Raw genomic sequence first — 10613 nt, forward strand, 5'->3', positions numbered from 1 at the left:
TCACTTTCAGGTCTCAGTAACTGTCAATAAAGCCTTTAGTGTGTGAAATCCTCATTGCAAGGGCCATGCAAGAGAAGAGAAGAGAAGAGAAGAGAAGAGAAGAGAAGAGAAGAGAAGAGAAGAGAAGAGAAGAGTTGAAAAAAGAAGAGAATAAAAGAAGATACAAGAAGAGAAGAAAAAGGAGACAAGATTATAAGAGAAAGGAAGAGAAAAACAAAATGACGAAGAGAAAAGAGAAAAAAGAGAAGAGACGAAATGACAAGAGAAAAGAAATGAAGAGACAAAAGCAGAAGGGAAGAGAAATGGAGATAAAAAAAGATAAAAAAGAAAACAAGAGAAGAGAAGAGAAGAGAAGAGAAGAGAAGAGAAGAGAAGAGAAGAGAAGAGAAGAGAAATAAAACTAAGAGAAGAGAAAAGAGAATTGAAGAGTCAAAAGAGGGGAAAGGAGAAGAGAATATCAGAAGAAACAAGAAGAGAAGAGAAGAAAAAGGAGACAAGATTATAAGAAAAGAGAAAAACAAAACTAAGAAGAGAAAAAAAACAGAACAGTCGAAATGAGAAGAGAAGAGAAATGAAGAGACAGAAAGAGAAGATAAGAGAAATGGAAATGAAAAAAGAAGAGAAAAAAGAAAACCAAAGAAGAGAAGATAAGTAAAACTAAGAGAAGAGAAGAGAAGAGAAGAGAAGAGAAGAGAAGAGAAGAGAAGGAAAGAGAAGAAAAATAATACTAAGAGAAAAGACGAGAACTGAAGAGACGAAAGAGAGGCGAGGAGAAGAGAAGAGAAATAGAGATGAAAAAAGATGAGAAAAAGAGAAGAACCCAGAGAAGAGAAATGAAGATGAAAAGAGAAGAGAAAAGTGACAAAACAAGAAGAAATGAGAAGAGAAGAAAAAGGGTGAAGAGAAGGAAAAATGAGACAAGAAGAAAAAGGATAAGAGAAGAGAAGAAAAAAAGACATGAAAAGAGACAAGAACAGAAGAAAGAGAAGGAAAGAGATGAGCCGGAAAAAAGAAGAGAAAACAGAAAAATGACAAGAAGAGGAGAATAACATGATTGCGAGAAAACAATAAAACAGAAAGAGAGAGAGAGAGAGAGAGAGAGAGAGAGAGAGAGAGAGAGAGAGAGAGAGAGAGAGAGAGAGAGAGAGAGATCATTAGAGTCTCTGGAATCAGTTCAGCTCATTCTCATGTATAAGGAGGGTCTTTAGGGTCTTAAGGGAGCACTGTGTGGGCCTTTTGGCAACAGTTATGCTCCGGTCCTGCAGGTGGGCTTCCCCTCTCTCTCACTGTCTCTCTCTCTCTCTCTCTCTCTCTCTCTCTCTCTCTCTCATATTGTTTTCTCGTCTGTTTCCAGTGTGATTTATGTCAGATTTGATGCTGGTTTCATATCAAATACAAAATTACGTCTTGTTTTAGTGCAGTGTAAACAGGTCTCCAGCCGGGAAAAGGACTGGGGCCAGGGGCCAGGGGTCACCGGGGGTCTCGGGTCCTCCGGGACGAGGGGCTACACGCCCTGGCTGATGGGGGAAAATAGTTTTTTAATCTCCAGAGTGCAGCTCCTTCAAACTCGCTCAAACTTTTTCACTTTCCTCCCAGGACGAGAACTTGGCTCGAGTGTCCACAGCTTTTCCAGATGTTCCTCTGGCCGCTTCTGAGTGTCGTGTTTTTATTTTTTACTTTTTTTTGCTGCTATCCATTGTGAGTTTTAGAATACCACAATTAACCGCTGTAAATCATGTCCTGAACACTTCCTCTCACAGCCTCAGGGAACATTCTGGAGCATTTCAATCATTTAATGCAAATAAAGGAATGTTTCTGGAGAAACCTGATCAAACTGTATGTGTTCAGCCAAGTCAAAAGATCTTAATTGATTGGTTGATTTGAAGAGGTTGTAACACAGACACTTTTAATATAGCGAGCTGTTCTGGACTGTAGAAACACAGCCATTGTTATGAAAGTCTAACAGTGTTTGAGGGACATTTATTGGATGTTAACCAATATCAGAAACAGCTTGTTTTAGGAAGATCTTTATGGTTAACTGAAATAACCACAACATGAAGAACATGGAAAAGGAATGGAGCCTTCAGAAACCATAAAAAACCCTACAGCAAATATACAGACACTCAAAAATACACTGAAGGAGCACTAAATGAAACACAAAATAATCCTGAAAAAATACTCAAGACATTGAAAAAAAAACCGAAAGGAGCTTTGAGAATATTCTAAACAAACAACATAAAAAACCACTTAACCTTCTTCCCGTGTTAGCTTTCTGTTACCATCTCTTACGTTAATGTGTCGATTTTGACCCGTGTCTTAAATCAGCCATAAGACCCCCTAAAAACTATTAATTATCAACCAATTTGTTTCTTACGTCTTGTTTACCTTGTTAGACTTCATTATCCATGAAATGATTGGTTTTAATTGTTCATTGTTGCAGACTGTAAACTGGAGATGTATCCTCTACAAAACACAAACTCTAACCTGACTGGGCCTTACATGCCTGGACATGTCTGTCTTTCCTTGTTTTGTGAAACAGACAAAGATAGAAGCCCCTAACTGAAGCTCAGTGGTTGTAGGAGGAGCCAGCTGTAGGCTGTTGGTGTATAGTGTGTTTATGATTCCAGATTTGGCACTTGTTTTTGTTTCTGATTTAAAATGATACCTGGGTCGAAATTGACCCTAACAACAGATAAAGCCATCATTTTAACAAGAGCATTGTATAATTTAGTAAAAAGAAATGCTTTTTTGTTTGTTTGTTTGTTTGTTTAAATAGACGTTCCCGACCAAGTCTTGAAGCAATAAACTAACTTGTGGAGTACTTGTATGCATTTAAAACCTATAACGGTTTGGTCAAGACCCTAACAGAAGAGTAAGTTAAAGAACCTCTGATAAAACCCCAAAGAACCCTTATACAAATCCCAGAAGAAACTTTTCAGAGACGATAAAGAAACAGTGAAGAGACCTTAAAGGAAACCCTAAATTAACCCTGATCAGTCTCTGAAATGACCAAGGCATAATCCGGAAAATCCAGTGGCTGAACACGGCATATCTTTCAGAACCCTGACAGATGACCCCTGACAAAGCCATCTCAAAAACAGATAATAACATGATATTATCCTGCCATAACTCCTAATCTAACCATGATAGTGCCCTCTTAATCCATATTAGGGACAGTACGCCATAACAGTGATTAGAATTATAACTAATCTCATTACTTATCTGACTCCGCACAACATTTGATACATGTGGTAGATTGAGTGACTCTGTAAAGCACATGAACACACAGGAACTTGTCTTAAAGCAGCTGCTCTGAGATGCTTTTCTACCTTTGTCACTCCATATATATATATATATATAAATATAATATCATATTAAACTATTTATTTATTTATTTATTTCGTCCAGACTGTCCTCTGGGGCCCTGGGCTGCTGTCAAGTCTTCCCGCTCCAGGAGGCTAATCGATGACTAAGGAATAATGAATAGTAATGTGTCTGGTGACGAGTTTCTGAGAGAGATGGACCAATGCCGTTTCCAGGTTCAGATCAATCTGTCTCCATTGTTCTTACATTGTTACCACATCCACAGCTTTTACTGGAGAAGTCTGACCAAGGGGCTGTTTTCCCTCAGGTTTTGTACTGTAAATGTAAACATTCCTGAAGTTTTCTTCTATTACAACCGTATGATACTTAATAACTGTGTTATAAACTGAACCAATGTTATATTTAGCTTGAGGTCCTGTATGTCAGTGCATTACAATTCATTTCAAGTAAGCTTCTCCTCAGATGAGTTCATTATAAATGTTGCTTAATGAAGGTGTTATACACTGTTTATACCTGTGTTATAATGTGCACAAGTAAATAACTTTATTACAAAGTGACCAATTATAATTAGAGAATGAATAATCTGAAAAAAGTTTGAAGAAAACTTTGAAGAAACCCCAAATAAACTAAAAAGACGACCTGAAGAAACACTTAAATAAAAAAAAATAATAATAATAATAAAAATAATAAAAAAATGAAAAGTATTCATCTCTGAAGAAACCTGGAAGAATCGCTGAAGAAACCCTAACAAACTGTAAAGAACCCATGAAGGAACTCTGAAGGAACCCAAAAGAAACCCTGGTAAAACCCTGAAGACATTCTGAAGGAATCCAGCAGCTTGGACTCTTAGGTCCAGAGCAGAGAGAACTGGCACCAAACAAAGACGGTACTGCAGTCAGTCAAGCACACAACAAATTAAATAATGCATGGCTGTTTTCTCTCCTCTATTCCCTCCTCTCTCTCTCTCTCTCTCTCTCTCTCTCTCTCTCTTTCCTCCCTCCATCCCTCCATCCTTCTCGCCCGCCCGGGCATCAGGAGGTTTGGAGAAGCGCTGACTTTCTGATGAACTTGGCGTGGGGAGAGAATTCCGTGCAGAAGGGCAAGGGGAGTGATTATTTCTTAGCTCTTGGCCTTGGAGGTGGGGGATGGGGTGTGGGGGGTGTGGGGGTAAGGCAGACTTGCTGAAAGCCAAGACAACTTCATCTGCGTACGTAAAGCTAATTGCGGCATGAGGGAGTGCAGATCAGTATGGTCTCACCGCTCTGAAGACAAGGTGCTACGCCCCCGGGTGGTGCTCTCCGCCCATGTTTAGTGGCAGCACTGTTTTTCATTACCATCTCATGTTTGGGAAAATGGTAAAGCTAAACTATGCTGAGTACCAGGTATTATATTCTCAGGTTACGGTCTCTGAGATGCATCCATAAGTGTGACCTCTACTGACCGTTGCATGAAGTTCATATGTTTACACTATGTGTCCAAATGTTTAAAGACCCATGCACATGGAGATTATATAATAGTTTGGAACAGCTGGACCAGGTCTCCATGTCTCAACTAGAGGAACACGAAGCCCTCTGGTACTGTTCTGTAGAGTAGTGGAACTGAGTTTTCTGGAGTGACGGAACATCATCTAGACATCTGTATTAATTAACAACTCAAGTTCTTTATAAATAACGTTACCTTAATTTTTTATTGATAATAATAAAATAATTAATTTTGTTGATACTTCACAAAATTAGAATAATATTATATTTTAACTGTGAAAATTTGATTTTTTACATATTTTTATTAATATTTACTCAATTTTAATACTAGTCTATTATTATGTTGTTATAAACATATTATAATGTATGTTTTTATGTTACAACACTATTCCTTCATTGTAACATTTTATAAATGTTTTTGATGACTTCTACTACAACTACACAGTGATATTAATTATACAATATATTTAAAGTATTACTATAATATTCTAATGTTAATGTTACTACATTAATATATGATTGTATTATGAATTTGTCATGAATATGATTATAATGTTAATTTTTAATATGCTACTATATTACACATTCCTATATAAATGACAATAATATACCATAGTTGTTTAATTATTAATATTATACATTATCATGATCTTTAATTATACATAACTTATCAATATATTACTTTATCGTTTATGTATTAAATGTTATAAGTCAAATATTTGTATATATAAAAATATATAAATATGTTATTAATATGCTTTTATAATACAATAATTATCTTTTTTTTTTTTTTTTTTTTTTTTTAACAGTGGGTGATGTTCTACAGGACACCGTGTGGTAAAAACTTTACTATGTGTTCAATAAAGTTACAATCATCAAAGCTATTTGTACCTGTGTATAACATTTATTTCCAGGTCAGAGTCAGTATGGAGTATACTGCTATATCTGCAATGGCAACACAGTATATAGGGTCAAAGTTTGTAATACACATGCTGGTAAATCAATGTATCAGGGTCACATTATAGAACACTGTCACCCCAAGGGTGCATATTCTTTACAGATTTTACAGTTGTATTAATTTCATATGCCCAAATTCCTCTCCAGGACTTATGTTATGCTTTTATTTTACACAGTTCTACAATAAAATTTTATAAATATTTCCTTGTTGTTCTGGAAAAGAGAATGCAATACACCTTTAGGAAACACACCTGGACTTCATAACCAATGTTGTACCTTTAATCTACTGTACCATTTGTTTTAAACACAAACCCAAACCCTACACCTAACCCCAACCTCAAAACATGAACCTTACCCCAACACTCTACAGGAACCTAATCCCAACACTCTACAGGAACCTAATCCCAATACTCCACAGAAACCTAATCCCAACACTCCACAGGAACCTAATCCCAACACTCCACAGGAACCTAATCCCAACACTCCACAGGAACCTAATCCCAACACTCTACAAGAACCTAATCCCAACACTCTACAAGAACCTAATCCCAACACTCTACAGGAACCTAATCCCAACACTCTACATGAACCTAATCCCAACACTCCAGAGAAACCTAATCCCACTCCACAGGAACCTAATCCCAACAGTCCACAGGAATCTAATCATAAACCCTAACCCAGACACACTGTATAAACTTAACCCTAAACCCTAATCCAAACTCTTCACCAAAACAACTATTTTAAATATAAAGAGTGCAGGAATTTAAATGTATGTTAAAAAAAATAAAATAAAAAATTGCAATGGAATGTGGTACACTTTTTCTTAAGCTGTGAAAGATGGACCCTTGAGGGGTGAGAGCCCAGTGAGAGGTATTACCTTCTTTTCTGAGAGTGAACGTCAGTAGAAGGCTCCAGAAGAGCTTGTTATTGCCATGGAAGTGGAGCAATGATTGTTTCTGACAGAGAAAAAGGGCCAGCGTTTCCCAGAGTCTTGTGAAATTAATTAGAACATGACATTCAGTCAGGTCCAAATACAGCGGTCAGCTCCTGGGCCTAGTGACCAACAGCATATTTCAATCTCAGCCGTCGTTTGGCTTCACAGTGTTATAATGACTTGTTAAGGTCGAGAGAGGTCTGTGATACTCCCTCTCTCTCTCTCGCTCTCTCTCTAATCACCGCCTGTGCTTTGATTAGCCGTGGCAGTGGAATAATGTGTGGCATTTTCCAGCCCTGTTGGGCGTTCTTCGCTAAAATGATTTACCGGCCCCTTTCAGCTCCATCCTCTAGTTTTTTCCCCCTCATCCCCCCCTTTACTCCTCATTTCTACCACCCCTCTCCCTCGCTTGTCCCGGCGGTTTTGATCTATTTTTTACCGCCTGTCTCAGTCATTTATCACAGGCTGAATGGCTGGCGAGGTAATCTGACATTAGCACCCAATGACTAATACCACCGACGTGAAAAAGAGAGAAAAAAGAGAGAGGTTTGTCATTTGAATAAATCATGACAACACATCTCCATTAAAACTAAAGAGTGGAGGAATGGGCACGGCCCACCCAAAGCCGAGCGCAAAGAGAGCAGCTACGGCTAATGAGCACTGCAGTTCCTTTCAGGCCACAGGTGCAACAAGCAGAGTGTGCCGTCCTGACACTGCTCAAAATGGAAGACATCAGCGATACACTCTGTGACAAGACCTGTGTTGATGCCGCTTATTACAGGTCAACCTTAAAGAAACCCTTCAAGAAAACACTGTCCACTGACCTTCCTTCTGAAAAAAAAAAACATACGGGGAGCTGAGAACACTCTCAGAAATGTTGTCACTGTGGTGGGACCCTCAGAGCTTCACATTTTCATAAAATCCCACTTCACCTTCAGACTTTTATATTATTTTCCATTAAAAAAATGGTAGCACTTTAATTTTAATTTATTTTCTTAACAGTTTATTAACCATTAATGATTAACAAACAGTTAATAGTCACTTATTTAAGATGAATATGTTATTTGTAAGCGAGCTTATAAACATGTTATAAATGTATTCATACATTCAGAATAACCACCTTACTACAGTCTGATTTTTCTGTAAGCTGCAAAGTCATATTCACTGTTATTGTAGATATCAAGGAGCATGGTGTGTGCTTACAGTACTTTCTATTATTAGCATGGTGTATAAATTAGGAAGTGCTTATTAATGCTCATAGCAAAAACACAGTAATGCAGTTGTATACAAACCTGCATTGTACATTTATTGCTAGTTTATAGTGGCTACTAATCAACAGGACATTGAGATATAACCACACCATGCACGAGTACTCCAAATGAGATCATTTACTAGCTATAACCACCATATTAGATCAGTCTGGATTTAAGTATTTTTTAACCTGTTTGTATACTAAGGTCATACATAAAGACATTTGAGCTCTGCTTATAACTGAAAATTACAATGCATAAATATTTTGGATTTAATAATAAAAGAACATCTAATGACCTATTTAAACAATCGTAAAAATACATTCAATGCCTGCATTGTGTTTTACACTTTTGTAAGTGCTATACATTTACATACACTGTTTTTAAACTCTATTTATTTAGATTATGGTGGGTATATATATGTTATTTAATTAAAAATCATGGTATAGGTTTGGGACATGACTGGTTTTAGAATATATTAATCAGATTTCAAAATTATTAATGACCCCTTTTAATGACCCCAGGGTTCTCAACACCTCCTTACACAAGAATGGAGGGTTTTATAACCCCAGGTTCCAGCACGCATTATAAATTGTTCATGAACCTAGAACACCTAGAAATGAAAGTGCTATAGAATTAGAACTCTTATCAATGTATGTTTAAGAAGCTTTAATAGAGTCAGTGAGTTATTAATTATAAAAACGTATACATGACCGCATATTAGTATTAACACAAAGTATATGCCATACATAGAAAGGGATATAAATGAATGATAGTGAAGCAACATGATGCCCTGATATTTTGACTATTCTCAGATGATTCATTCATTCATTCATTATCTGTAACCCTTATCCAGTTCAGGGTCGCGGTGGGTCCAGAGCCTACCTGGAATCATTGGGCACAAGCCAAGAACACACCCTGGAGGGGGCCCCAGTATTAAATTTATTTTTTAAAATTATTTACAATACATTATTTTCATTGTATCATTTACATCCATCCAGTGCAACATCACAACACCAAGGAACGGACCCCTATTCATTTTCCATGGGGCGCCCCAGTAGTGTCAGACGTGGCTGTGTGGTGCAGGACGGGTCTGGTGTCTTAGAGCTAGTGATGTGGTGCAGAGTAAAGCTGAGTCAAACTTTACACACATGAGTCCGGCCAACATTCCAGGTCTTAATAAAGTGCAGCGTTACTTGGTTTACCTTGGTCTCTCTCTGAACCCTAAGAATCCCATTCATTTCCCATTTAGTGGGAGACTTAATTTTCATCAGATGTGTGTGTATGTGTGTGTGTGTGTGTGTGTGTGTGTGTGTACCCAGTGCTCCTTGGGCCTGCCACCTCGACTCCAGGGGATGCAGTGTGGTGAAAAATCAGACTGGTGAAATTAGTAATTAGTCTGTCTTTCCAATGAGAAGATTAGTGTCCACAGTGTAGAGTCCACAGTGTAGAGTCCACAGTGTAGAGTACAAAATGTTTACAACATTTATCTAAAATGTTCTGTGCATGGAGGGGAAGTGCACACAGTACCTGGTGAACCCAGAGTGACCAGTGGTGTTTACTCTGCAGAGAGAACAGAGCAATAATAGAAATAAAATAACAACGCTAAACTTTAAACATTAAATTAAGCTGGAAAACATCTTTTTGGATGTAAATACTCAACCCACCGATCGCAAGTATTAATCACCTCTGCACCTTCACCTCTGCAAGCAAATATAAATCTAAGCTTTTTTAAACTTGAAATTAATAATATAAGAGCATTTATTATTGTATTATTAAAAAAATATAAGCAATTTTCTTTTACTAATCAATTGTGCAGGGTTTATTTTTGTGTTCATGACGCAGGGAATGCCTTTTTTCACAGACACACACAGTCAGGTGAAATGGGGTATGCATTCAGGTTCGATCTCGAACTGGACAAACGTAAATGCAGTATAAAGAGTAAAAGCATTAAGAACAAAAAGGAACAAAAGACTGAAGTAGACAAAAGCAGACGACAGCAGTAAGAAACAAAAGGCTTTGTTGCGGCTTTATGTTTTGTTCTTTATGACCATGGACTGAGGTAATACAAGTGACAATAAAGGTGCTTTCCCCAGCGCACGCACACACACACAAACACACAAACACACACACACACACACACACACACACACACACACACACACACAAGCCAAGTCTGCCACAGGCCACTGGTCAAATTCTTATCCTGTATTATTCATCACCACAGACTGTCCTCAAAGGGTCTGACTTTGTCTGTCTGAATGTGTGTGTGTGTGTGTGTGTGTGTGTGTGTGTGTGTGTGTGTGTGTGTGTGTGTGTGTGTGTGCCCTCAGGTATATCCACCTAGCCAGCCCACCATAATCACTGGACAGACGATAGGGCTGGACCTTACAGCCTTCCCTTTATTTACAGTTACACACAGTTTACGCGTTTATACAACACATCATCACTGCATGAACCCACCATGTTGCTTTCTGTTGTTTATGTGTGTGTGTGTGTGTGTGTGTGTGTGTGTGTGTGTGCCAAATTCTCTACATTATAGGGACCTGTAAAAATCTGTTTACACTCTCACATTGTTAGAGTCTGTCTAAGAACCTCAAGACCTTTTAAGCTACTACTATTGGTTAAAACCAGGCTACATCTGCACAAAATGAACTGAAGTCTATG

This window comes from Hoplias malabaricus, chromosome 13 (genome assembly GCF_029633855.1).
Source record: "Hoplias malabaricus isolate fHopMal1 chromosome 13, fHopMal1.hap1, whole genome shotgun sequence".
NCBI classification, from domain to species: Eukaryota; Metazoa; Chordata; class Actinopteri; order Characiformes; family Erythrinidae; genus Hoplias; species Hoplias malabaricus.